This window comes from Cryptomeria japonica, unplaced genomic scaffold (genome assembly GCF_030272615.1).
Source record: "Cryptomeria japonica unplaced genomic scaffold, Sugi_1.0 HiC_scaffold_33, whole genome shotgun sequence".
NCBI lineage: Eukaryota > Viridiplantae > Streptophyta > Pinopsida > Cupressales > Cupressaceae > Cryptomeria > Cryptomeria japonica.
The window spans coordinates 212,501-239,000 of NW_026728855.1; the positions used below are offsets into that span (position 1 = coordinate 212,501).

Consider the following 26,500-nt stretch of genomic DNA (forward strand, 5'->3'; position numbering starts at 1 on the left):
CTCGTTAATACCGCCAAGGAAATGGCACAAGCACACACACACAAGCATCCTCGGAAGAGGACAGTTCGAGTGACAGGTCAAATCCAAGAGTTCCGAAGACTACCTCCAGGAACAATCGGGAACAAGACCGATTACAAGTCGTCGAGTCTGTTACTGGGCGAACACGAGATGCGCACAGGAAATCGATCAGCCCTCACAATGGCCCAAGGCCAGAGATCGGACTGCTACGATTTACCCCAACAATCATCGTGCCACTCTTCGCAGAGAGGTGATAGACGCCAACGAGCCCGCGCATAGCAATCGAGGTGTAAAAAGGGCGTTGAAGGCAGGAAGCCTGGACGAAAGAGGCTACGAGGTCACCTCGAAGCGGTCTAAGAATCGGGCGCACTTGGGGCGACTACCAGTGCCAACCCCTTATCCCGCGGTGCGTCCGACACACAGAAATTTCCAAGGCGGCCAAGGAGCCTCCCCGCATAGCAATCGGGGTGTGAGGTTACGGATGCAGCATTGATAGCAATCGAGGTGTGAGGCGAAGGATGCAGAAGTGAGAGCCGAGGGATGTAGCAGAGATAGCAATCGGGGTGTGTGATGCAGAAGAGATAGCAATCGAGGTGTGCGGTGGGAAGGGCCCAGCAGCCAGAATGCATGAAGCGACGGATGAAGCAGTGATGACAACCGGGCTGTGAGGAGAGGAGGGATGCAGCCAAGAAAGCAATCAGGGCTCGAGGCAAGGGATGCATCAAGGATAGCAATCATGTTGTGAGGCGAGATTCCAAAGGCTAAACGTGAGAGGCTGCAGGGTCGACTCAGAGAGGTCTATGCATGTGAGAGGCTGAAAGCAAGGTCGACTCGGAGCGGTCTATGCATCGGGCGCGCTTGGGGCGACTACCAGTGCCAACCCCTTATCCCGCGACGCGTCCGACAAAGAGAACGTTCCAAGGCGGCAGAGGAGGTTACCAGCCGAAGGATGCAGTAGCAATAACAGGTATAGTTCCGCGGCGGCCGAGAAGACTCACCGCATAGGAATCGGGATGCGAGGCGAGGGATGCGGCGGGAAGGCCCCGACGGCTAAACGGAAGAGGCTGCAGGGCCGCCTCGGAATGGTCCAAGCATCGGATGCGATTGGGATGACTACCAGTGCCAACCCCTTATCCCGCGATGCGTCCGATACACAGATAGTTCCAAGGCGGCCGAGGAGCCTCACCGCATATCAATCGGGGTGCGAGGCGAGGGATGGGGCGGGAAGGCCCCAACGGCTAGACGGAAGAGGCTTCAGGGCCACCTCGGAATGGTCCAAGCATCGGACGCGCTTGGGGCGACTGCCAGTGCCAACCCCTTATCCCGCGATGCGTCCGATACACAGATGGTTCCAAGGCGGCCGAGGAGCCTCACCGCATAGCAATCGGGGGTGCGAGGCGAGGGATGGGGCGGGAAGGCCCCAACGGCTAGACGGAAGAGGCTTCAGGGCCGCCTAGGAATGGTCCAAGCATCGGACACGCTTGGGGCGACTACCAGTGACAGCCCCCTATCCCGCGATGCGTCCGATACGAAGATGGTTCCAAGGCGGCCGAGGAGCCTCACCGCATAGCAATCGGGGTGCGAGGTGGGGGATGCGGCGAGATGGCCCCAACGGCTAGACGGAAGAGGCCACAGGGCCGCGTCGGAATAGTCCAAGCATCGGACGCGCTTGGGGCGACTACCAGTGACAACCCCTTATCCCGCGATGCGTCCGATACGAAGATAGTTCCAAGGCGGCCGAGGAGCCTCACCGCATAGCAATCGGGGTGCGAGGTGGGGGATGCGGCGAGATGGCCCCAACGGCTAGACGGAAGAGGCTGCAGGGCCGCCTCGGAATAGTCCAAGCATCGGACGCGCTTGGGGCCACTACCAGTGACAACCCCTTATCCCGCGATGCGTCCGATACGAAGATAGTTCCAAGGCGGCCGAAGAGCCTCACCGCATAGCAATCGGGGTGCGAGGTGGGGGATGCGGCGAGATGGCCCCAACGGCTAGACGGAAGAGGCCACAGGGCCGCCTCGGAATAGTCCAAGCATCGGACGCGCTTGGGGCGACTACCAGTGACAACCCCTTATCCCGCGATGCGTCCGATACGAAGATAGTTCCCAGGCGGCCGAGGAGCCTCACCGCATAGCAATCGGGGTGCGAGGCGAGGGATGCGGCGAGATGGCCCCAAAGGCTAGACGGAAGAGGCTGCAGGGCTGCCTCGGAATAGTCCAAGCATCGGACGCGCTTGGGGCGACTACCACTGCCAACCCCTTATCCCGCGATGCGTCCGATACACAGATAGTTCCGAGGCGGCCGAGGAGGTGGGGGATGCAGCGAGATGGCCCCAACGGCTAGACGGAAGAGGCTGCAGGGCCGCCTCGGAATAGTCCAAGCATCGGACGCGCTTGGGGCGACTACCAGTGACAACCCCTTATCCCGCGATGCGTCCGATACACAGATAGTTCCGAGGCGGCCAAGGAGCCTCACCGCATAGCAATCGTGGTGCGAGGTGGGGGATGCGGCGAGATGGCCCCAACGGCTAGACGGAAGAGGCTGCAGGGCCGCCTCGGAATGGTCCAAGCATCGGATGCGCTTGGGGCGACTACCACTGCCAACCCCTTATCCCGCGATGCGTCCGATACACAGATAGTTCCAAGGCGGCCGAGGAGCCTCACAGCATAGCAATCAGGGTGCGAGGCGAGGGATGCGGCGAGAAAGCCCCAACGGCTAGAGGGAAGAGGCTTCAGGTCCGCCTCGGAATGGTCCAAGCATCGGACGCGCTTGGGGCGACTACCAGTGACAACCCCTTATCCCGCGACGCGTCCGATACACAGATAGTTCCAAGGCGGCCGAGGAGCCTCACCGCATAGCAATCGGGGTGCGAGGCGAGGGATGCGGCGAGAAGGACCCAACGGCTACACGGAAGAGGCTTCGGGGCCGCCTCGGAATGGTCCAAGCATCGGACGCGCTTGGGGCGACTACCAGTGACAACCCCTTATCCCGCGACGCGTCCGATACACAGATAGTTCCAAGGCGGCCGAGGAGCCTCACCGCATAGCAATCGGGGTGCGAGGCGAGGGATGCGGCGAGAAGGACCCAACGGCTAGACGGAAGAGGCTTCGGGGCCGCCTCGGAATGGTCCAAGCATCGGACGCGCTTGGGGCGACTACCAGTGACAACCCCTTATCCCGCGACGCGTCCGATACACAGATAGTTCCAAGGCGGCCGAGGAGCCTCACCGCATAGCAATCGGGGTGCGAGGCGAGGGATGCGGCGAGAAGGACCCAACGGCTAGACGGAAGAGGCTTCGGGTCCGCCTCGGAATGGTCCAAGCATCGGACGCGCTTGGGGCGACTACCAGTGACAACCCCTTATCCCGCGACGCGTCCGATACACAGATAGTTCCAAGGCGGCCGAGGAGCCTCACCGCATAGCAATCGGGGTGCGAGGCGAGGGATGCGGCGAGAAGGACCCAACGGCTAGACGGAAGAGGCTTCGGGTCCGCCTCGGAATGGTCCAAGCATCGGACGCGCTTGGGGCGACTACCAGTGACAACCCCTTATCCCGCGACGCGTCCGATACACAGATAGTTCCAAGGCGGCCGAGGAGCCTCACCGCATAGCAATCGGGGTGCGAGGCGAGGGATGCGGCGAGAAGGACCCAACGGCTAGACGGAAGAGGCTTCGGGTCCGCCTCGGAATGGTCCAAGCATCGGACGCGCTTGGGGCGACTACCAGTGACAACCCCTTATCCCGCGACGCGTCCGATACACAGATAGTTCCGAGGCGGCCGAGGAGCCTCACCGCATAGCAATCGGGGTGCGAGGCGAAGGATGCGGCGAGAAGGACCCAACGGCTAGACGGAAGAGGCTTCGGGTCCGCCTCGGAATGGTCCAAGCATCGGACGCGCTTGGGGCGACTACCAGTGACAACCCCTTATCCCGCGACGCGTCCGATACACAGATAGTTCCAAGGCGGCCGAGGAGCCTCACCGCATAGCAATCGGGGTGCGAGGCGAGGGATGCGGCGAGAAGGACCCAACGGCTAGACGGAAGAGGCTTCAGGGCCGCCTCGGAATGGTCCAAGCATCGAACGCGCTTGGGGCGACTACCAGTGACAACCCCTTATCCCGCGACGCGTCCGATACACAGATAGTTCCGAGGCGGCCGAGGAGCCTCACCGCATAGCAATCGGGGTGCGAGGCGAGGGATGCGGCGAGAAGGACCCAACGGCTAGACGGAAGAGGCTTCAGGGCCGCCTCGGAATGGTCCAAGCATCGGACGCGCTTGGGGCGACTACCAGTGACAACCCCTTATCCCGCGACGCGTCCGATACACAGATAGTTCCGAGGCGGCCGAGGAGCCTCACCGCATAGCAATCGGGGTGCGAGGCGAGGGATGCGGCGAGAAGGACCCAACGGCTAGACGGAAGAGGCTTCAGGGCCGCCTCGGAATGGTCCAAGCATCGGACGCGCTTGGGGCGACTACCAATGACAACCCCTTATCCCGCGACGCGTCCGATACACAGATAGTTCCGAGGCGGCCGAGGAGCCTCACCGCATAGCAATCGGGGTGCGAGGCGAGGGATGCGGCGAGAAGGACCCAACGGCTAGACGGAAGAGGCTTCAGGGCCGCCTCGGAATGGTCCAAGCATCGGACGCGCTTGGGGCGACTACCAGTGACAACCCCTTATCCCGCGACGCGTCCGATACACAGATAGTTCCGAGGCGGCCGAGGAGCCTCACCGCATAGCAATCGGGGTGCGAGGCGAGGGATGCGGCGAGAAGGACCCAACGGCTAGACGGAAGAGGCTTCAGGGCCGCCTCGGAATGGTCCAAGCATCGGACGCGCTTGGGGCGACTACCGTTGCCAACCCCTTATCCCGCGATGCGTCTGATACACAGATAGTTCCGAGGCGGCCGAGGAGCCTCACCGCATAGCAATCGGGTTGCGAGGCAGATTATTGGGAAGGGAACCCCCTGGGATGCGGCTCAAGCAGTGCCCAAAGGGACTGGAATGCGGAATCACATCGAGAGACCCAAATGCTATACGAGGGCTCAAATCGAATTATCGATTTGGCCACGACATGGACGCATCGGAACGACTACCTTTGCCGAACCACTCGCAATTGCATCCATACCGAAACCAATAGACATTTCCGTTAGAGCCCTCGCATAGCATTCGGGAATCTCGCATGCCCCTCTAAATCGACCAATGCTGGCGCTCAATGAAAATCCGAGCGCTACCACCGTTCGAGCGCCAGCATTGGTCGAGTTAGAGGGGCACGGGGGAGAATGCTCCAGTCAACACCTCCCCTATATAAGTTATTTGTCCGATTCTCGCACAACCGTAGTCTGCCTCGTCGAATCAAACAACGGTCCCAGATTCCGACTTCCGTTCCGTAGAGACCCAAAAGCTAGATGGAGGCTCGCAAGAAAGAGAGTCGGCGCATAGCAATCGGGTTTCTCGAACGTTTAGGGACCGAGCTCACTTGCGGATAGGGCAAAATCCGCCAAGCAACCCAAAAGCTAGACGGGGGCTCGAATCGAATCGCCTAGGCGGCCACAACAACGACGTGTTGGATCGACTACCAGTGCCAAACCATTCAGCAAGACTAGTCTGTGTCGAGGCCGGATAGAGATTCTCAGAGAGCGCCCGCATAGCATTTAGGAGACCTGCCGCGTCCCTCACACTCGACAAATGGTGGTGCACGTTTATAAATCCGAGCGATCCCAACCCTTTCAAGCACCAACATCGGTCGAGATAGAGGGGCACGGAGGGGGCTGCGTGAGACAACACAGTCCCCTATATAAGTTATTTGTCCGATTCTCACACATCCGAAGAATGGTCATCAAATCGGACAACAGCCCAAACTTCCGACTTCCGTCCCAGAAAGCCCAAGAGCTATCTAAAACGTTCATGGCCGGAACTCGATCGCGGCTATACCAGTCCGCCAAGCAACCCAAAAGCTAGACTGGAGCTCTAGTCGAATCACCTCTGTGGCCATTGCAAGGACGTGTTGGAGCGACTACCATTGCCGAACCATTCCGCAGGTCGAGTCCATACCAAGGCCGCATAGAGATTCACGATGAGCTCCTGCATAGCAATCAGGAGACTTGCCGTGTCCATCACAATCGATAAATCCTGGTGCAAGATTTTTGCATCCGAGCGCTCCAACCAGTCGAGCACCAGCATCAATCGACATAAACGGGCACGGGGGGAGGATGCTCGAGAACACTACCTCCCCTATATAAGTTATTTGTCCGATTCTCAAGCAGCCGAAGTCTGGTCATCGAATCGGGTCAAAGACCACAACTTCCGACTTTACCCACAATGCAAGTCATCGAATCGAACATCGGCCCCCGAGTCGGACTCCATGCGTATGTCAGGTCATCGGACCCAAATTCCGCCTTCCTGCGCATGGCGGGCCATCAATATCAACTCGGTCATCGGACCCAAACTCCGCCTTTTTGCGTATGGCACGCCTTCAAATCGGTCATCGGACCCAAATTCCGCCTTCCTGTGCATGGCGGGCCATCAACATCAACTCGGTCATCGGACCCAAATTCCGCCTTTCTGCGCATGGCACGCCATCAACTCGGTCATCGGACCCAAATTCCGCCTTCCTGCGCATGGCAGGTCATCGGACACAAATTCAGACCTCGCCAATATGCCTACGTATCGAATCGGTCATCGGACCCAACTTCCGACTTCATCCATACTGTAGGGTCTTTGAGGTTGGCGCGGTGCGCTCAACCCAGGGAGTCGACCCATCGAAGCATACACCTCCCCTATATAAGCTATTTGTCCGATTCCCACACCTGTGTAGTTTGCACCTCTGACCAGGACATCGACCCCAACTTCCGAACTCGACTGCAACGACGGCACCAGCGCCTTGGTGCGCACCTTGCGACGCACAGTCCCAACATTCGCCTTCCTGCACATGGCAGGTCATCGGACCCAAATTCCGACCTCGCGAGTATGCCTACATATCGAATCGGTCATCGGACCCAACTTCCGACTTCATCCATACCGTAGGGTCTTTGAGGTTGGCGCGGTGCGCTCAACCCGGGGAGTCGACCCAACGAAGCATACACCTCCCCTATATAAGCTATTTGTCCGATTCCCACACCTGTGTAGTTTGCACCTCCGATCAAGACATCGACCCCAACTTCCGAACTCGCCTCCAACGACCGAACCAGCGCCTTGGTGCGCACCTTGCAACGCACAGTGCCAACATTCGCCTTCCTGCACGTGGCAGGTCATCGGACCCAAATTCCGACCTCGCGAGTATGCCTACATATCGAATCGGTCATCGGACCCAACTTCCGACTTCATCCATACCGTAGGGTCTTTGAGGTTGGCGCGGTGCGCTCAACCCGGGGAGTCGACCCAACGAAGCATACACCTCCCCTATATAAGCTATTTGTCCGATTCCCACACCTGTGTAGCTTGCACCTCCGATCAGGACATCGACCCCAACTTCCGAACTCGACTAAAAAGACCGCACCAGCGCCTTGGTGTGCACCTTGCAACGCACAGTGTCAACATTCGCCTTCCTGCACATGGCAGGTCATCGGACCCAAATTCCGACCTCATGAGCATACCTACTAATCGAATCGGTCATCGGACCCAACTTCCGACTTCATCCATACCGTAGGGTCTTTGAGGTTGGCGCGGTGCGCTCAACCTGGGGAGTCGACCCATCGAAGCATACACCTCCCCTATATAAGCTATTTGTCCGATTCCGACACCTGTGTAGTTTGCACCTCCGCTCAGGACATCGACCCCAACTTCCGAACTCGCCTGCAACGACCGAACCAGCGCCTTGGTGCGCACCAAAAGTGCGCACTTTTGGAGGGCACTTTTCTGCGCTCCAAAGGTGCGCACTTTTGGAGGGCACTTTTTGGAGGGCACTTTTCTGCGCTCCAAAGGTGCGCACTTTTGGAGGGCACTTTTTGGAGGGCACTTTTCTGCGCTCCAAAGGTGCGCACTTTTGGAGGGCACTTTTTGGAGGGCACTTTTCTGCGCTCCAAAGGTGCGCACTTTTGGAGGGCACTTTTTGGAGGGCACTTTTCTGCGCTCCAAAGGTGCGCACTTTTGGAGGGCACTTTTTGGAGGGCACTTTTCTGCGCTCCAAAGGTGCGCACTTTTGGAGGGCACTTTTTGGAGGGCACTTTTCTGCGCTCCAAAGGTGCGCACTTTTGGAGGGCACTTTTTGGAGGGCACTTTTCTGCGCTCCAAAGGTGCGCACTTTTGGAGGGCACTTTTTGGAGGGCACTTTTCTGCGCTCCAAAGGTGCGCACTTTTGGAGGGCACTTTTTGGAGGGCACTTTTCTGCGCTCCAAAGGTGCGCACTTTTGGAGGGCACTTTTTGGAGGGCACTTTTCTGCGCTCCAAAGGTGCGCACTTTTGGAGGGCACTTTTGTGCACTCCAAAGGTGCGCACTTTTGGAGGGCACTTTTCCTGTGCTCCAAAGGTGCACACCTAGGTGAGCACCTTCGACCACACCTTGTAGCACACCAAACTCTGACTTTCGACTTCATCCGCAATGCAGGGTCTTTGAGGTTGGCGCAATGCGCACAACCAGGGGAGTCGACCCATCAAACCCAACACCTCCCCTATATAAGCTATTTGTCTGATTCTCATACATGCGTAGCCTGCAGGAGCAATTAGGACATCGACCCCAACTTTCGGCTTCTAAACGAAAACAAGGTCTTTGAGGTTGGTGTAATGCGAACAACTAGGGGAGTCAACCCATCAAACCCAACACCTCCCCTATATAAGCTATTTGTCTGATTCTCATACATGTGTAGTCTACAGGAGCAATTAGGACATCGACCCCAACTTTTGACTTCTTAACGAAAACAAGGTCTTTGAGGTTGACGTAATGCGCACAACCAGGGGAGTCGACCCATCAAACCCAACACCTCCCCTATATAAGCTATTTGTCCGATTCTCATACATGTGTAGCCTGCAGGAGCCATTAGGACATTGACCCCAACTTTTGACTTCTTAACGAAAACAAGGTCTTTGAGGTTGGCGTAATGCGCACAACCAAGGGAGTTGACCCATCAAACCCAACACCTCCCCTATATAAGCTATTTGTCTGATTCTCATACATGTGTAGCCTGCAACAACGATTAGGACATCCACCCCAACTTCTGAATTCGTCTGCGTTGACCGCACCAAAGGTGCACGCCTTGGTGCTCACCAAAATCCGACTTCCGACTTCTTCTGCTATGCGGGGTCTTTGAGGTTGGCGCAGTGCGCACAACCAGGGGAGTCAACCCACCGAATGCAACACCTCCCCTATATAAGCTATTTGTCTGATTCTCATACATGCGTAGACTGCAGCAATGATTAGGACATCCACCCCAACTTTTGACTTCTTAAACAAGACAGGGTCTTTGAAGTTGGTGCAGTGCACACAACCAGGGGAGTCGACCCATCAAACGCAACACCTCCCCTATATAAAGCTATTTGTCCGATTCTCATACGTGTAGTCTGCAGCAGCGATTAGGACATCGACCCCAACTTCCGAATTCGTTTGCATTGACCGCACCAAAGGTGCACGCCTTGGTGTGCACCCTGGAGTGCACTTTGGTGCTCACCTCGGTGCACACTTTGGTGTGCACCTCGGTGTGCACCAAAGGTGCGCACCTTGGAGCGCACCAAAGGTGTACACTTTGGAGCGCACCACATAGGGTCTTTGAGAGGTTGGCGCAGTGCGCACACCAAGGTGGGTGTTGAGGTGCGTGCCGAGGTGGGTGGGTGCTAGGGTGCGCTCCATGGTGGGTGCCAGGGTGGGTGCGTGCTAGGGTGGATTCCAAAGAGGGTCATAGGGTGGGTGCCAAGGTGGGTTGGTGATATAGTGGGTTCAAAGGTGGGTACTAGGGTGGGTTCCAAGGTGGGTCACAAGTTGGGTGCCAGGATGCGTGGGTGTTAGGTTGGGTGCCAAGGTGGGCTCCTGCGTGGGTGGGTGCTAGGGTGGGTTTCAAGGTGGACGCGAGGGCGGGTGCCAAGGTGGGTAACAAGTTGGGTGTTAGGATGGGTGAGTGCTAGAGTGGGTGCCAAGGTGGGTGGGTGCTAAGGTGGATGCCAAGGTGGTTCACAGGGTGGGTGGGTTCTAGGGTGAGTTCCAAGGTGGGTCACAGGTTCAGTGCTAGGGTGGGTGTCAAGGCGGGTGTCGAGGTGCCTGGGTGCTAGGGTGTGGATGCCAATGTGGGTCATAGGGTGGGTACTAGGGTGGGCTGCAATGTGGGTGCCAAGGTGGGTAACATGCTCGGTGGGTTCTAAATTGGGTGCCAGGGTGGGTGTGCACCCACCTTGCCCGAGGTGGGTGCCAAGGTGCCAGTGTGGGTGGGTGCTAAGGTGGATGCCAAGGTGGGTGAGAAGGTGGGTGATAGGTTGAGTGGTAGGATGGGTGGGTGCCAAGATGGGTCACAGGGTGGGTGCAAGGGTGGGTAGGTGCTAGGGTTGGTGTCAGGGTGGGTGGGTGCTAGGTTGGGTTCCAAGGTGGGTGCGAGGGTGAGTGTCAAGGTGGGTCACAGGTTAGGTGCTAGGATGGGTGAGTGCTAGGGTGCAAAGGTGCCAGGGTGGGTGCTAGGATGGGTCGATGCTAGGGTGAGTGGCAAGGTGGGTCCACAAGTGTCAAGGTGGGTGCCGAGGTGGGTGCCAAGTCGGCGACTGCTATGGTGGATGCCAAGGTGGGTCACGGGGTGGGTGCCAAGTTGCTAGGTTGGGTTCCAAGGTGGGTGCCAACGTGGGTGCTAGGGTGCGTGGGTTAAAGGGTGTGTCACAACGTGGGTGCCAGGATGGGTGCGCACCCACACTGGCCAAGACGGGTGCGGGTGCAAGGTTGGGTTCCAAGCCCGGTCACAGGCTGGGTGCTAGGATGGGTGGGTGCCAAGGTGGGCACCAGGGTGGGTGCACCCACCCTGGCCAAGGTGGGTCACGGGGTGGGTCCTAGGGTGGGTAACGGGGTGGGTACTAAGGTGCGTGCCAAGGTGGGTCATAGGGTGGGTGCCAAGGTGGGCACCAGGGTGGGTGTGCACCAACCCTAGCCAGGGTAGGTCACGGGGTGGTTGTCGGGGTGGGCGTCAAGGAGCCAAGGTGGGTGGCAAGTAGCCAAGTTGCGTGCCAAGGTGGGTGTCGGGGTGGGTGCCAAGGATCCAAGGTGGGTGCCAAGGAACCAAGGTGGGTGTCTGGGTGGGTGCCGAGGTGGGAGCCAGGGTGGGTCCCAAGGTGAGTGCAAAGGTGGGTGCCAGGGTCAAGGTGAGTGCCAATGTGGGTTCCAAGGTGCCAGGGTCAGGGTGAGTGCCAATGTGGGTTCAAAGGTGCTAAGTTGGGTGCGAGGTTGGGTGCGAGGGTGGGTGGGTGCCAAGGTGTGCTAGGTGGAAGCCCGGGTGGGTCGGCATCCCATGGGTGTCGAGTTGGGTGCCTGATGGGTGCTTCTTGTCAAGTTTTAGTCGTCGGGACTCATTTCGAGCCTTAGAGGTCGTTTCTTGTCCGGTTGCCCTGTCTTCGACCTGGGAACCCAATTTTGGTCCTCGGGTCCCATTTTTTTTTGTCTCGCATCCCACTTTTGGCCTGTGGCCTTTTCGGGGTCGATTCTCGTTTTGGGCATCAGAGCATGTTTCTTCTCCTAAAACCCAATATTTGTTTATTAAGTCTCGGAACACATTTTTGTTCTCGTGGACCCATCATGGGTCTTGGAACGCATTTGTGGTCCTTGGGTCCCATTTTGCATCCCGAAACTTGTGTTTTGGTGCTTGATCCCTATTTTGGGTGCCCACCTTGCACCAAGTGCGCACCCGGGGCAAACCGAGCGCCTTGGTGCACCGGGGCAAGATCGAGCGTGCACCCGAGGCGCCCCGAACATGCACCAAGGTGCACTCGGCCCACATGTGAGCGCAGGTCGTTGCGCCCGAGGTGGTGTGTGGGCACCGCGTTGCAGACGGGACACTGCACGCACACGACGCCCCCTCCAGGTGCACGCACGTAGGCCGGGCCGGGTGCACACCCGACGCCCTAGCAAGGTGCGCGCACCCGGGCAGGGCTCACACTTGGCGAACGGGGCGCACTTCGCGAGGGAGGGTGTGCACCTCGACGGGGGTGGGTGGCCGGGGTGGATTCGCACGTGGGTCGCGGTTTGCTAAGTACACACTGCGACAAGCTCATAACGGGTGCGATCATACCAGCATTAGTGCACCGGATCCCATCAGAACTCCGCAGTTAAGCGCGCTTGGGCCGGAGTAGTACTGGGATGGGTGACCTCCCGGGAAGTCCCGGTGTTGCACCCTTTTTTAGTTTTTCGCCGGGCGTCGCAATGCTATTTGAATAAACCTTTTGCCCGTTTGCGTTCTCGTCGGGGCCGGGCCGGGCCGGGGTGCGCTGCCCGCACTACCGCGCGCGCGGGGGCGACACCGAGCGCGCACCCGAGGCGCCCCGAGCACACAGGCCACGGTGCAACCCGGGCGTTGTGCGCGCACCCCGGTGCGCCCGAGGTGCTGCGCGCGCACCCAGGTGAAATCGGTGTGCACCTCGGCCAGTGCGCGCTCGGTCGAGTCGCGCACGTTGGCCAAGGTGCACGGTGATGTTTCTTACTCTAAGGTTCCGCACCAGACGCCCGGGACAGGTGAGCGAAGCTGGGCGGGGCCGGGTGCGCGGCCGGGGCAGGTGCACGCAGCTGGAGAGAGCTTTGGAGCACACTTCGGAGCGCACCAATGATGCGCTCCATTCAAAAGTTTCTTGAAAAGGCAAAAAAAGTTGAGATTATAGAATTTCCCACTTGAGAGATTGTAAAAAAAAAAAATTTAAAATGAAGGAAACGCGGGTGCCAAGGTGTGCGCAGCCCAGCCAAGGTGTGCGCACCAAGGCGCCCACCCTGGCGAAGGTGCACGCAAGGTGCGCACCCGAGGCAAACCGGACAATTAACCCAACTTTCGACTTCGCGCGCACCTTGGAGCGCACTTCGGAGCGCTCCTTGGTGCGCACCAATCTTGGGCACCTCGGAGTGCACCATGGCGCCCACCAAGGTGCGCACCCGGGGCAAACCGAGCTCCGACTTCGTGCGCACCTTGGAGCGCACGAAAGGTGCGCACCATGGCGCCCACCAAGGTGCGCAGCCCAGCCAAGGCGTGCGCATCAAGGTGCGCACCCTGGCGAAGGTGCGCACCCGGGGCAAACCGAGCTCCGACTTCGTGCGCACCTTGGAGCGCACAAAAGGTGCGCAACCCAGCCAAGGTGTGCGCACCCCGGTCAAACCGAGCTCCGAATCGTGCGCACCAGAGGTGCACGCCATCGTGCGCACCTTGGAGCACACTTCGGAGCCCTCCTTGGTGCGCGCCGATGTTGCGCACCTCGGAGCGCACCCGGGGAAAACAATGCAATTAACCCGACTTTCGACTTCGTGGGCACCTCGGAGCGCTCTCGGGTTCGCACCTCGGAGCACACCGAGGTGCGCACCTTTGATGCGCTGCCTTCACCAATTTCCAGAAAAGGCAAGAAAACATTGAGAAGATGTGCGCACCGAGGTGCCCACCCTGGCGAAGGTGCACGCGAGGTGCGCACCCGGGGCAAACCGGGCTCCGACTTCGTGCACGCCGCACCTTGGAGCACACTTCGGAGCGCTCCTTGGTGCGCACCAGGGCGCGCAACCCAGCCGAGGTGCCCACCCCGGCGAAGGTGCACGCGAGGTGCGCACCCGGGGCAAACCGGGCTCCGACTTCGTGCACGCCATGGTGCCCACCGCGGCGAAGGTGCACGCGAGGTGCGCACCCGGGGCAAACCGGGCTCCGACTTCGTGCACGCCGCACCTTGGAGCACACTTCGGAGCGCTCCTTGGTGCGCACCATGGTGCCCACCAGGGCGCGCAACCCCGCCGAAGGTGCACGCGAGGTGCGCACCCGGGGCAAACCGGGCTCCGACTTCGTGCACGCCGCACCTTGGAGCACACTTCGGAGCGCTCCTTGGTGCGCACCATGGTGCCCACCAGGGCGCGCAACCCCGCCGAAGGTGCACGCGAGGTGCGCACCCGGGGCAAACCGGGCTCCGACTTCGTGCACGCCATGGTGCGCACCGCGGCGAAGGTGCGCACCCGGGGCAAACCGGGCTCCGACTTCGTGCACGCCGCACCTTGGAGCACACTTCGGAGCGCTCCTTGGTGCGCACCAGGGCGCGCAACCCAGCCGAGGTGCCCACCCCGGCGAAGGTGCACGCGAGGTGCGTACCCGGGGCAAACCGGGCTCCGACTTCGTGCACGCCGCACCTTGGAGCACACTTCGGAGCGCTCCTTGGTGCGCACCATGGTGCCCACCAGGCCGCGCAACCCAGCCAAGGTGTGCGCACCAAGGTGCACGCGAGGTGCGCACCCGGGGCAAACCGGGGTCCGACTTCGTGCACGCCGCACCTTGGAGCACACATCGGGGCGCTCCCGGGTTCGCACCGGCGTTGCGCACCGTGGTGGGCACCTCGGAGCACACCAAGGTGGGCAGCGAGGTGCGCACCTTTGATGCGATGCCTTCACTAATTTCCATAAAAGGCAAAAAAAAAACGAGATTTTAAAATTTCCGTTTTGAAAGATAGTGAGAAAAAGGGAATGCTGGTGCCATCTTGAGCCCGCCCTGGTGCGCAGCCCAGCCAAGGTGTGCGCACCAAGGTGCCCACCCTGGCGAAGGTGCGCGCCCGGGCAATTAATCCAACTTCCAACTTCGCGCGCGCCAGGGTGGGAGCGCACCCAACAACCGGGCCTGGGAAGAGCCAATGCGAGAAACCCCACCAAACGCTCTGACAAAAAAAGAGGGGGCGCTCCAGTAACCCCGCTTCGGAGCGCACCCTGGGCAAACCCAGCCAAGGTGCCCACCCCGGCCAAGGTGCAGGCGAGGTGCGCACCCGGGGCAAACCGGGCTCCGACAACGTGCACGCCGCACCTTGGAGCACACTTCGTAGCGCTCCCGGGTGCGCACCTCAGAGCACACCAAGGTGGGCAGCGAGGTGCGCACCTTTGATGCGCTGCCTTCACTAATTTCCAGAAAAGGCAAAAAAAAAAGGAGATTTTAAAATTTCCGTTTTGAAAGATAGTGAAAAAAACGGAACGCGCGTGCCATCTTGAGCCCGCCCTGGTGCGCAGCCCAGGTAAGGTGCCCACCCTGGCAAAGGTGCGCACCCGGGCAATTAACCCTACTTCCGACTTCGTGCGCGCCAGGGTGGCAACCGGGCCTCGGAAGAGCCAATGCGAGAAACCCCACCAAACGCTCCGACAAAAAAAGAGGCGGCGCTCCAATAACCCCGCTTCGGAGCGCAGCCGGGGCAAACCCAGCCAAGGTGCCCACCCCGACGAAGGTGCACGCGAGGTGCGCACCCGGGGCAAACCGGGCTCCGACAACGTGCACGCAGCACCTTGGAGCACACTTCGAAGCACTCCCGGGTGCCCACCGGCGTTGCGCACCGTGGTGGGCAGCGAGGTGCGCACCTTTGATGCGCTGCCTTCACTAATTTCCAGAAAAAGGCAAAAAAAAATGAGATTTTAAAATTTCCGTTTTGAAAGATAGTGAAAAAAAAGGAACGCGGGTGCCATCTTGAGCCCGCCCTGGTGCGCAGCCCAGGCAAGGCATGCGCACCAAGGTGCCCACCCGAGGTGCACACCCGGGGCAAACCGGGCTCCGACTTCGTGCAGGCCGCACCTTGGAGCACACTTCGGAGCGCTCCTTGGTGCGCACCATGGTGCCCACCAGGGCGCGCAACCCAGCCAAGGTCTGCACACCAAGGTGCCCACCCCGGCGAAGGTGCACGCGAGGTGCGCACCCGGGGCAAACCGGGCTCCGACTTCGTGCACGCCATGGTGCCCACCGCGGCGAAGGTGCACGCGAGGTGCGCACCCGGGGCAAACCGGGCTCCGACTTCGTGCACGCCGCACCTTGGAGCACACTTCAGAGCGCTCCTTGGTGCGCACCATGGTGCCCACCAGGGCGCGCAACCCAGCCAAGGTGTGCGCACCAAGGTGCACGCGAGGTGCGCACCCGGGGCAAACCGGGGTCCGACTTCGTGCACGCCGCACCTTGGAGCACACATCGGAGCGCTCCCAGGTTCGCACCAGCGTTGCGCACCTTTGATGCGCTGCCTTCACTAATTTCAAGAAAAGGCAAAAAAAAACGAGATTTTAAAATTTCCGTTCTGAAAGATAGTGAAAAAAACGGAACGCGGGTGCCATCTTGAGCCCTTCCTGGTGCGCAGCCCAGGCAAGTTGTGCGCACCAAGGTGCCCACCCTGGCGGAGGTGCGCGCCCGGGGCAATCCGGGCTCCGACTTCGTGCACTGCATGGTGCCCACCAAGGCGCGCAACCCAGCCAAGGTGCCCACCGCAGCGAAGGTGCACGCGAGGTGCGCACCCGAGGTGCACACCCGGGGCAAACCGGGCTCCGACTTCGTGCACGCCGCACCTTGGAGCACACTTCAGAGCGCTCCTTGGTGCGCACCAGGGCGCGCAACCCAGCCGAGGTGCCCACCCCGGCGAAGGTGCACGCGAGGTGCGCACCCGGGGCAAACCGGGCTCCGACTTCGTGCACGCCATGGTGCCCACCGCGGCGAAGGTGCGCACCCGGGGCAAACCGGGCTCCGACTTCGTGCACGCCGCACCTTGGAGCACACTTCGGAGCGCTCCTTGGTGCGCACCATGGTGCCCACCAGGCCGCGCAACCCAGCCAAGGTGTGCGCACCAAGGTGCACGCGAGGTGCGCACCCGGGGCAAACCGGGGTCCGACTTCGTGCACGCCGCACCTTGGAGCACACATCGGGGCGCTCCCGGGTTCGCACCGGCGTTGCGCACCGTGGTGGGCACCTCGGAGCACACCAAGGTGGGCAGCGAGGTGCGCACCTTTGATGCGATGCCTTCACTAATTTCCATAAAAGGCAAAAAAAAAACGAGATTTTAAAATTTCCGTTTTGAAAGATAGTGAGAAAAAGGGAATGCTGGTGCCATCTTGAGCCCGCCCTGGTGCGCAGCCCAGCCAAGGTTTGCGCACCAAGGTGCCCACCCTGGCGAAGGTGCGCGCCCGGGCAATTAACCCAACTTCCAACTTCGCGCGCGCCAGGGTGGGAGCGCACCCAACAACCGGGCCTGGGAAGAGCCAATGCGAGAAACCCCACCAAACTCTCTGACAAAAAAAGAGGGGGCGCTCCAGTAACCCCGCTTCGGAGCGCACCCTGGGCAAACCCAGCCAAGGTGCCCACCCCGGCCAAGGTGCAGGCGAGGTGCGCACCCGGGGCAAACCGGGCTCCGACAACGTGCACGCCGCACCTTGGAGCACACTTCGTAGCGCTCCCGGGTGCGCACCTCAGAGCACACCAAGGTGGGCAGCGAGGTGCGCACCTTTGATGCGCTGCCTTCACTAATTTCCAGAAAAGGCAAAAAAAAAAGGAGATTTTAAAATTTCCGTTTTGAAAGATAGTGAAAAAAACGGAACGCGCGTGCCATCTTGAGCCCGCCCTGGTGCGCAGCCCAGGTAAGGTGCCACCCTGGCAAAGGTGCGCACCCGGGCAATTAACCCTACTTCCGACTTCGTGCGCGCCAGGGTGGCAACCGGGCCTCGGAAGAGCCAATGCGAGAAACCCCACCAAACGCTCCGACAAAAAAAGAGGCGGCGCTCCAATAACCCCGCTTCGGAGCGCAGCCGGGGCAAACCAAGCCAAGGTGCCCACCCCGACGAAGGTGCACGCGAGGTGCGCACCCGGGGCAAACCGGGCTCCGACAACGTGCACGCAGCACCTTGGAGCACACTTCGAAGCACTCCCGGGTGCCCACCGGCGTTGCGCACCGTGGTGGGCAGCGAGGTGCGCACCTTTGATGCGCTGCCTTCACTAATTTCCAGAAAAAGGCAAAAAAAAATGAGATTTTAAAATTTCCGTTTTGAAAGATAGTGAAAAAAAAGGAACGCGGGTGCCATCTTGAGCCCGCCCTGGTGCGCAGCCCAGGCAAGGCATGCGCACCAAGGTGCCCACCCGAGGTGCACACCCGGGGCAAACCGGGCTCCGACTTCGTGCAGGCCGCACCTTGGAGCACACTTCGGAGCGCTCCTTGGTGCGCACCATGGTGCCCACCAGGGCGCACCCGAGGCAAACCGGGCTCCGACTTCGTGCACGCCGCACCTTGGAGCACACATCGGAGCGCTCCCAGGTTCGCACCAGCGTTGCGCACCTTTGATGCGCTGCCTTCACTAATTTCCAGAAAAGGCAAAAAAAAACGATATTTTAAAATTTCCGTTCTGAAAGATAGTGAAAAAAACGGAACGCGGGTGCCATCTTGAGCCCTTCCTGATGCGCAGCCCAGGCAAGTTGTGCGCACCAAGGTGCCCACCCTGGCGGAGGTGCGCGCCCGGGGCAAACCGGGCTCCGACTTCGTGCACTGCATGGTGCCCACCAAGGCGCGCAACCCAGCCAAGGTGCCCACCGCAGCGAAGGTGCACGCGAGGTGCGCACCCGAGGTGCACACCCGGGGCAAACCGGGCTCCGACTTCGTGCACGCCGCACCTTGGAGCACACTTCAGAGCGCTCCTTGGTACGCACCAGGGCGCGCAACCCAGCCAAGGTGCTCACCCCGGCGAAGGTGCACGCGAGGTGCGCACCCGGGGCAAACCGGGCTCGGACTTCGTGCACGCCGCACCTTGGAGCACACATCGGAGCGCTCCCGGGTTCGCACCAGCATTGCGCACCTTTGATGCGCTGCCTTCACTAATTTCCAGAAAAGGCAAAAAAAAGAAAAAAATGAGATTTTAAAATTTCCGTTTTGAAAGATAGTGAAAAAAACGGAACGCGGGTGCCATCTTGAGCCCGCCCTGGTGTGCAGCCCAGGCAAGTTGTGCGCACCAAGGCACCCACCCTGGCCAAGGTGGGTCACGGGGTGGGTCCTAGGGTGGGTAACGGGGTGGGTACTAAGGTGCGTGCCAAGGTGGGTCATAGGGTGGGTGCCAAGGTGGGCACCAGGGTGGGTGTGCACCAACCCTAGCCAGGGTAGGTCACGGGGTGGTTGTCGGGGTGGGCGTCAAGGAGCCAAGGTGGGTGGCAAGTAGCCAAGTTGCGTGCCAAGGTGGGTGTCGGGGTGGGTGCCAAGGATCCAAGGTGGGTGCCAAGGAACCAAGGTGGGTGTCTGGGTGGGTGCCGAGGTGGGAGCCAGGGTGGGTCCCAAGGTGAGTGCAAAGGTGGGTGCCAGGGTCAAGGTGAGTGCCAATGTGGGTTCCAAGGTGCCAGGGTCAGGGTGAGTGCCAATGTGGGTTCAAAGGTGCTAAGTTGGGTGCGAGGTTGGGTGCGAGGGTGGGTGGGTGCCAAGGTGTGCTAGGTGGAAGCCCGGGTGGGTCGGCATCCCATGGGTGTCGAGTTGGGTGCCTGATGGGTGCTTCTTGTCAAGTTTTAGTCGTCGGGACTCATTTCGAGCCTTAGAGGTCGTTTCTTGTCCGGTTGCCCTGTCTTCGACCTGGGAACCCAATTTTGGTCCTCGGGTCCCATTTTTTTTTGTCTCGCATCCCACTTTTGGCCTGTGGCCTTTTCGGGGTCGATTCTCGTTTTGGGCATCAGAGCATGTTTCTTCTCCTAAAACCCAATATTTGTTTATTAAGTCTCGGAACACATTTTTGTTCTCGTGGACCCATCATGGGTCTTGGAACGCATTTGTGGTCCTTGGGTCCCATTTTGCATCCCGAAACTTGTGTTTTGGTGCTTGATCCCTATTTTGGGTGCCCACCTTGCACCAAGTGCGCACCCGGGGCAAACCGAGCGCCTTGGTGCACCGGGGCAAGATCGAGCGTGCACCCGAGGCGCCCCGAACATGCACCAAGGTGCACTCGGCCCACATGTGAGCGCAGGTCGTTGCGCCCGAGGTGGTGTGTGGGCACCGCGTTGCAGACGGGACACTGCACGCACACGACGCCCCCTACAGGTGCACGCACGTAGGCCGGGCCGGGTGCACACCCGACGCCCTAGCAAGGTGCGCGCACCCGGGCAGGGCTCACACTTGGCGAACGGGGCGCACTTCGCGAGGGAGGGTGTGCACCTCGACGGGGGTGGGTGGCCGGGGTGGATTCGCACGTGGGTCGCGGTTTGCTAAGTACACACTGCGACAAGCTCATAACGGGTGCGATCATACCAGCGTTAGTGCACCGGATCCCATCAGAACTCCGCAGTTAAGCGCGCTTGGGCCGGAGTAGTACTGGGATGGGTGACCTCCCGGGAAGTCCCGGTGTTGCACCCTTTTTTAGTTTTTCGCCGGGCGTCGCAATGCTATTTGAATAAACCTTTTGCCCGTTTGCGTTCTCGTCGGGGCCGGGCCGGGCCGGGGTGCGCTGCCCGCACTACCGCGCGCGCGGGGGCGACACCGAGCGCGCACCCGAGGCGCCCCGAGCACACAGGCCACGGTGCAACCCGGGCGTTGTGCGCGCACCCCGGTGCGCCCGAGGTGCTGCGCGCGCACCCAGGTGAAATCGGTGTGCACCTCGGCCAGTGCGCGCTCGGTCGAGTCGCGCACGTTGGCCAAGGTGCACGGTGATGTTTCTTACTCTAAGGTTCCGCACCAGACGCCCGGGACAGGTGAGCGAAGCTGGGCGGGGCCGGGTGCGCGGCCGGGGCAGGTGCACGCAGCTGGAGAGAGCTTTGGAGCACACTTCGGAGCGCACCAATGATGCGCTCCATTCAAAAGTTTCCTGAAAAGGCAAAAAAAGTTGAGATTATAGAATTTCCCACTTGAGAGATTGTAAAAAAAAAAAATTTAAAATGAAGGAAACGCGGGTGCCAAGGTGTGCGCAGCCCAGCCAAGGTGTGCGCACCAAGGCGCCCACCCTGGCGAAGGTGCACGCAAGGTGCGCACCCGAGGCAAACCGGACAATTAACCCAACTTTCGACTTCGCGCGCACCTTGGAGCGCACTTCGGAGCGCTCCTTGGTGCGCACCAATCTTGGGCACCTCGGAGTGCACCATGGCGCCCACCAAGGTGCGCACCCGGGGCAAACCGAGCTCCGACTTCGTGCGCACCTTGGAGCGCACGAAAGGTGCGCACCATGGCGCCCACCAAGGTGCGCAGCCCAGCCAAGGCGTGCGCATCAAGGTGCGCACCCTGGCGAAGGTGCGCACCCGGGGCAAACCGAGCTCCGACTTCGTGCGCACCTTGGAGCGCACAAAAGGTGCGCAACCCAGCCAAGGTGTGCGCACCCCGGTCAAACCGAGCTCCGAATCGTGCGCACCAGAGGTGCACGCCATCGTGCGCACCTTGGAGCACACTTCGGAGCCCTCCTTGGTGCGCGCCGATGTTGCGCACCTCGGAGCGCACCCGGGGAAAACAATGCAATTAACCCGACTTTCGACTTCGTGGGCACCTCGGAGCGCTCTCGGGTTCGCACCTCGGAGCACACCGAGGTGCGCACCTTTGATGCGCTGCCTTCACCAATTTCCAGAAAAGGCAAGAAAACATTGAGAAGGTGTGCGCACCGAGGTGCCCACCCTGGCGAAGGTGCACGCGAGGTGCGCACCCGGGGCAAACCGGGCTCCGACTTCGTGCACGCCGCACCTTGGAGCACACTTCGGAGCGCTCCTTGGTGCGCACCAGGGCGCGCAACCCAGCCGAGGTGCCCACCCCGGCGAAGGTGCACGCGAGGTGCGCACCCGGGGCAAACCGGGCTCCGACTTCGTGCACGCCATGGTGCCCACCGCGGCGAAGGTGCACGCGAGGTGCGCACCCGGGGCAAACCGGGCTCCGACTTCGTGCACGCCGCACCTTGGAGCACACTTCGGAGCGCTCCTTGGTGCGCACCATGGTGCCCACCAGGGCGCGCAACCCCGCCGAAGGTGCACGCGAGGTGCGCACCCGGGGCAAACCGGGCTCCGACTTCGTGCACGCCGCACCTTGGAGCACACTTCGGAGCGCTCCTTGGTGCGCACCATGGTGCCCACCAGGGCGCGCAACCCCACCGAAGGTGCACGCGAGGTGCGCACCCGGGGCAAACCGGGCTCCGACTTCGTGCACGCCGCACCTTGGAGCACACTTCGGAGCGCTCCTTGGTGCGCACCAGGGCGCGCAACCCAGCCGAGGTGCCCACCCCGGCGAAGGTGCGTACCCGGGGCAAACCGGGCTCCGACTTCGTGCACGCCGCACCTTGGAGCACACTTCGGAGCGCTCCTTGGTGCGCACCATGGTGCCCACCAGGCCGCGCAACCCAGCCAAGGTGTGCGCACCAAGGTGCACGCGAGGTGCGCACCCGGGGCAAACCGGGGTCCGACTTCGTGCACGCCGCACCTTGGAGCACACATCGGGGCGCTCCCGGGTTCGCACCGGCGTTGCGCACCGTGGTGGGCACCTCGGAGCACACCAAGGTGGGCAGCGAGGTGCGCACCTTTGATGCGATGCCTTCACTAATTTCCATAAAAGGCAAAAAAAAAACGAGATTTTAAAATTTCCGTTTTGAAAGATAGTGAGAAAAAGGGAATGCTGGTGCCATCTTGAGCCCGCCCTGGTGCGCAGCCCAGCCAAGGTGTGCGCACCAAGGTGCCCACCCTGGCGAAGGTGCGCGCCCGGGCAATTAACCCAACTTCCAACTTCGCGCGCGCCAGGGTGGGAGCGCACCCAACAACCGGGCCTGGGAAGAGCCAATGCGAGAAACCCCACCAAACGCTCTGACAAAAAAAGAGGGGGCGCTCCAGTAACCCCGCTTCGGAGCGCACCCTGGGCAAACCCAGCCAAGGTGCCCACCCCGGCCAAGGTGCAGGCGAGGTGCGCACCCGGGGCAAACCGGGCTCCGACAACGTGCACGCCGCACCTTGGAGCACACTTCGTAGCGCTCCCGGGTGCGCACCTCAGAGCACACCAAGGTGGGCAGCGAGGTGCGCACCTTTGATGCGCTGCCTTCACTAATTTCCAGAAAAGGCAAAAAAAAAAGGAGATTTTAAAATTTCCGTTTTGAAAGATAGTGAAAAAAACGGAACGCGCGTGCCATCTTGAGCCCGCCCTGGTGCGCAGCCCAGGTAAGGTGCCCACCCTGGCAAAGGTGCGCACCCGGGCAATTAACCCTACTTCCGACTTCGTGCGCGCCAGGGTGGCAACCGGGCCTCGGAAGAGCCAATGCGAGAAACCCCACCAAACGCTCCGACAAAAAAAGAGGCGGCGCTCCAATAACCCCGCTTCGGAGCGCAGCCGGGGCAAACCCAGCCAAGGTGCCCACCCCGACGAAGGTGCACGCGAGGTGCGCACCCGGGGCAAACCGGGCTCCGACAACGTGCACGCAGCACCTTGGAGCACACTTCGAAGCACTCCCGGGTGCCCACCGGCGTTGCGCACCGTGGTGGGCAGCGAGGTGCGCACCTTTGATGCGCTGCCTTCACTAATTTCCAGAAAAAGGCAAAAAAAAATGAGATTTTAAAATTTCCGTTTTGAAAGATAGTGAAAAAAAAGGAACGCGGGTGCCATCTTGAGCCCGCCCTGGTGCGCAGCCCAGGCAAGGCATGCGCACCAAGGTGCCCACCCGAGGTGCACACCCGGGGCAAACCGGGCTCCGACTTCGTGCAGGCCGCACCTTGGAGCACACTTCGGAGCGCTCCTTGGTGCGCACCATGGTGCCCACCAGGGCGCGCAACCCAGCCAAGGTCTGCACACCAAGGTGCCCACCCCGGCGAAGGTGCACGCGAGGTGCGCACCCGGGGCAAACCGGGCTCCGACTTCGTGCACGCCATGGTGCCCACCGCGGCGAAGGTGCACGCGAGGTGCGCACCCGGGGCAAACCGGGCTCCGACTTCGTGCACGCCGCACCTTGGAGCACACTTCGGAGCGCTCCTTGGTGCGCACCATGGTGCCCACCAGGGCGCGCAACCCAGCCAAGGTGTGCGCACCAAGGTGCACGCGAGGTGCGCACCCGGGGCAAACCGGGGTCCGACTTCGTGCACGCCGCACCTTGGAGCACACATCGGAGCGCTCCCAGGTTCGCACCAGCGTTGCGCACCTTTGATGCGCTGCCTTCACTAATTTCAAGAAAAGGCAAAAAAAAACGAGATTTTAAAATTTCCGTTCTGAAAGATAGTGAAAAAAACGGAACGCGGGTGCCATCTTGAGCCCTTCCTGGTGCGCAGCCCAGGCAAGTTGTGCGCACCAAGGTGCCCACCCTGGCGGAGGTGCGCGCCCGGGGCAATCCGGGCTCCGACTTCGTGCACTGCATGGTGCCCACCAAGGCGCGCAACCCAGCCAAGGTGCCCACCGCAGCGAAGGTGCACGCGAGGTGCGCACCCGAGGTGCACACCCGGGGCAAACCGGGCTCCGACTTCGTGCACGCCGCACCTTGGAGCACACTTCAGAGCGCTCCTTGGTGCGCACCAGGGCGCGCAACCCAGCCGAGGTGCCCACCCCGGCGAAGGTGCACGCGAGGTGCGCACCCGGGGCAAACCGGGCTCCGACTTCGTGCACGCCATGGTGCCCACCGCGGCGAAGGTGCGCACCCGGGGCAAACCGGGCTCCGACTTCGTGCACGCCGCACCTTGGAGCACACTTCGGAGCGCTCCTTGGTGCGCACCATGGTGCCCACCAGGCCGCGCAACCCAGCCAAGGTGTGCGCACCAAGGTGCACGCGAGGTGCGCACCCGGGGCAAACCGGGGTCCGACTTCGTGCACGCCGCACCTTGGAGCACACATCGGGGCGCTCCCGGGTTCGCACCGGCGTTGCGCACCGTGGTGGGCACCTCGGAGCACACCAAGGTGGGCAGCGAGGTGCGCACCTTTGATGCGATGCCTTCACTAATTTCCATAAAAGGCAAAAAAAAAACGAGATTTTAAAATTTCCGTTTTGAAAGATAGTGAGAAAAAGGGAATGCTGGTGCCATCTTGAGCCCGCCCTGGTGCGCAGCCCAGCCAAGGTTTGCGCACCAAGGTGCCCACCCTGGCGAAGGTGTGCGCCCGGGCAATTAACCCAACTTCCAACTTCGCGCGCGCCAGGGTGGGAGCGCACCCAACAACCGGGCCTGGGAAGAGCCAATGCGAGAAACCCCACCAAACTCTCTGACAAAAAAAGAGGGGGCGCTCCAGTAACCCCGCTTCGGAGCGCACCCTGGGCAAACCCAGCCAAGGTGCCCACCCCGGCCAAGGTGCAGGCGAGGTGCGCACCCGGGGCAAACCGGGCTCCGACAACGTGCACGCCGCACCTTGGAGCACACTTCGTAGCGCTCCCGGGTGCGCACCTCAGAGCACACCAAGGTGGGCAGCGAGGTGCGCACCTTTGATGCGCTGCCTTCACTAATTTCCAGAAAAGGCAAAAAAAAAAGGAGATTTTAAAATTTCCGTTTTGAAAGATAGTGAAAAAAACGGAACGCGCGTGCCATCTTGAGCCCGCCCTGGTGCGCAGCCCAGGTAAGGTGCCACCCTGGCAAAGGTGCGCACCCGGGCAATTAACCCTACTTCCGACTTCGTGCGCGCCAGGGTGGCAACCGGGCCTCGGAAGAGCCAATGCGAGAAACCCCACCAAACGCTCCGACAAAAAAAGAGGCGGCGCTCCAATAACCCCGCTTCGGAGCGCAGCCGGGGCAAACCAAGCCAAGGTGCCCACCCCGACGAAGGTGCACGCGAGGTGCGCACCCGGGGCAAACCGGGCTCCGACAACGTGCACGCAGCACCTTGGAGCACACTTCGAAGCACTCCCGGGTGCCCACCGGCGTTGCGCACCGTGGTGGGCAGCGAGGTGCGCACCTTTGATGCGCTGCCTTCACTAATTTCCAGAAAAAGGCAAAAAAAAATGAGATTTTAAAATTTCCGTTTTGAAAGATAGTGAAAAAAAAGGAACGCGGGTGCCATCTTGAGCCCGCCCTGGTGCGCAGCCCAGGCAAGGCATGCGCACCAAGGTGCCCACCCGAGGTGCACACCCGGGGCAAACCGGGCTCCGACTTCGTGCAGGCCGCACCTTGGAGCACACTTCGGAGCGCTCCTTGGTGCGCACCATGGTGCCCACCAGGGCGCACCCGAGGCAAACCGGGCTCCGACTTCGTGCACGCCGCACCTTGGAGCACACATCGGAGCGCTCCCAGGTTCGCACCAGCGTTGCGCACCTTTGATGCGCTGCCTTCACTAATTTCCAGAAAAGGCAAAAAAAAACGATATTTTAAAATTTCCGTTCTGAAAGATAGTGAAAAAAACGGAACGCGGGTGCCATCTTGAGCCCTTCCTGATGCGCAGCCCAGGCAAGTTGTGCGCACCAAGGTGCCCACCCTGGCGGAGGTGCGCGCCCGGGGCAAACCGGGCTCCGACTTCGTGCACTGCATGGTGCCCACCAAGGCGCGCAACCCAGCCAAGGTGCCCACCGCAGCGAAGGTGCACGCGAGGTGCGCACCCGAGGTGCACACCCGGGGCAAACCGGGCTCCGACTTCGTGCACGCCGCACCTTGGAGCACACTTCAGAGCGCTCCTTGGTACGCACCAGGGCGCGCAACCCAGCCAAGGTGCTCACCCCGGCGAAGGTGCACGCGAGGTGCGCACCCGGGGCAAACC

General features: G+C 60.9%; 2 non-coding genes across 2 annotated transcripts; both read left to right on the forward strand.

The window, feature by feature from the left end:
* The first annotated feature begins 12,190 nt into the window (after window positions 1-12,190).
* Window positions 12,191-12,309, forward strand: LOC131861773 (5S ribosomal RNA). Its single transcript, XR_009360804.1, has one exon. It is a non-coding gene; the product is annotated as a 5S ribosomal RNA (ribosomal RNA).
* A 7,817-nt stretch (window positions 12,310-20,126) lies between these two features.
* Window positions 20,127-20,245, forward strand: LOC131861787 (5S ribosomal RNA). Its single transcript, XR_009360818.1, has one exon. It is a non-coding gene; the product is annotated as a 5S ribosomal RNA (ribosomal RNA).
* Window positions 20,246-26,500: the final 6,255 nt, after the last annotated feature.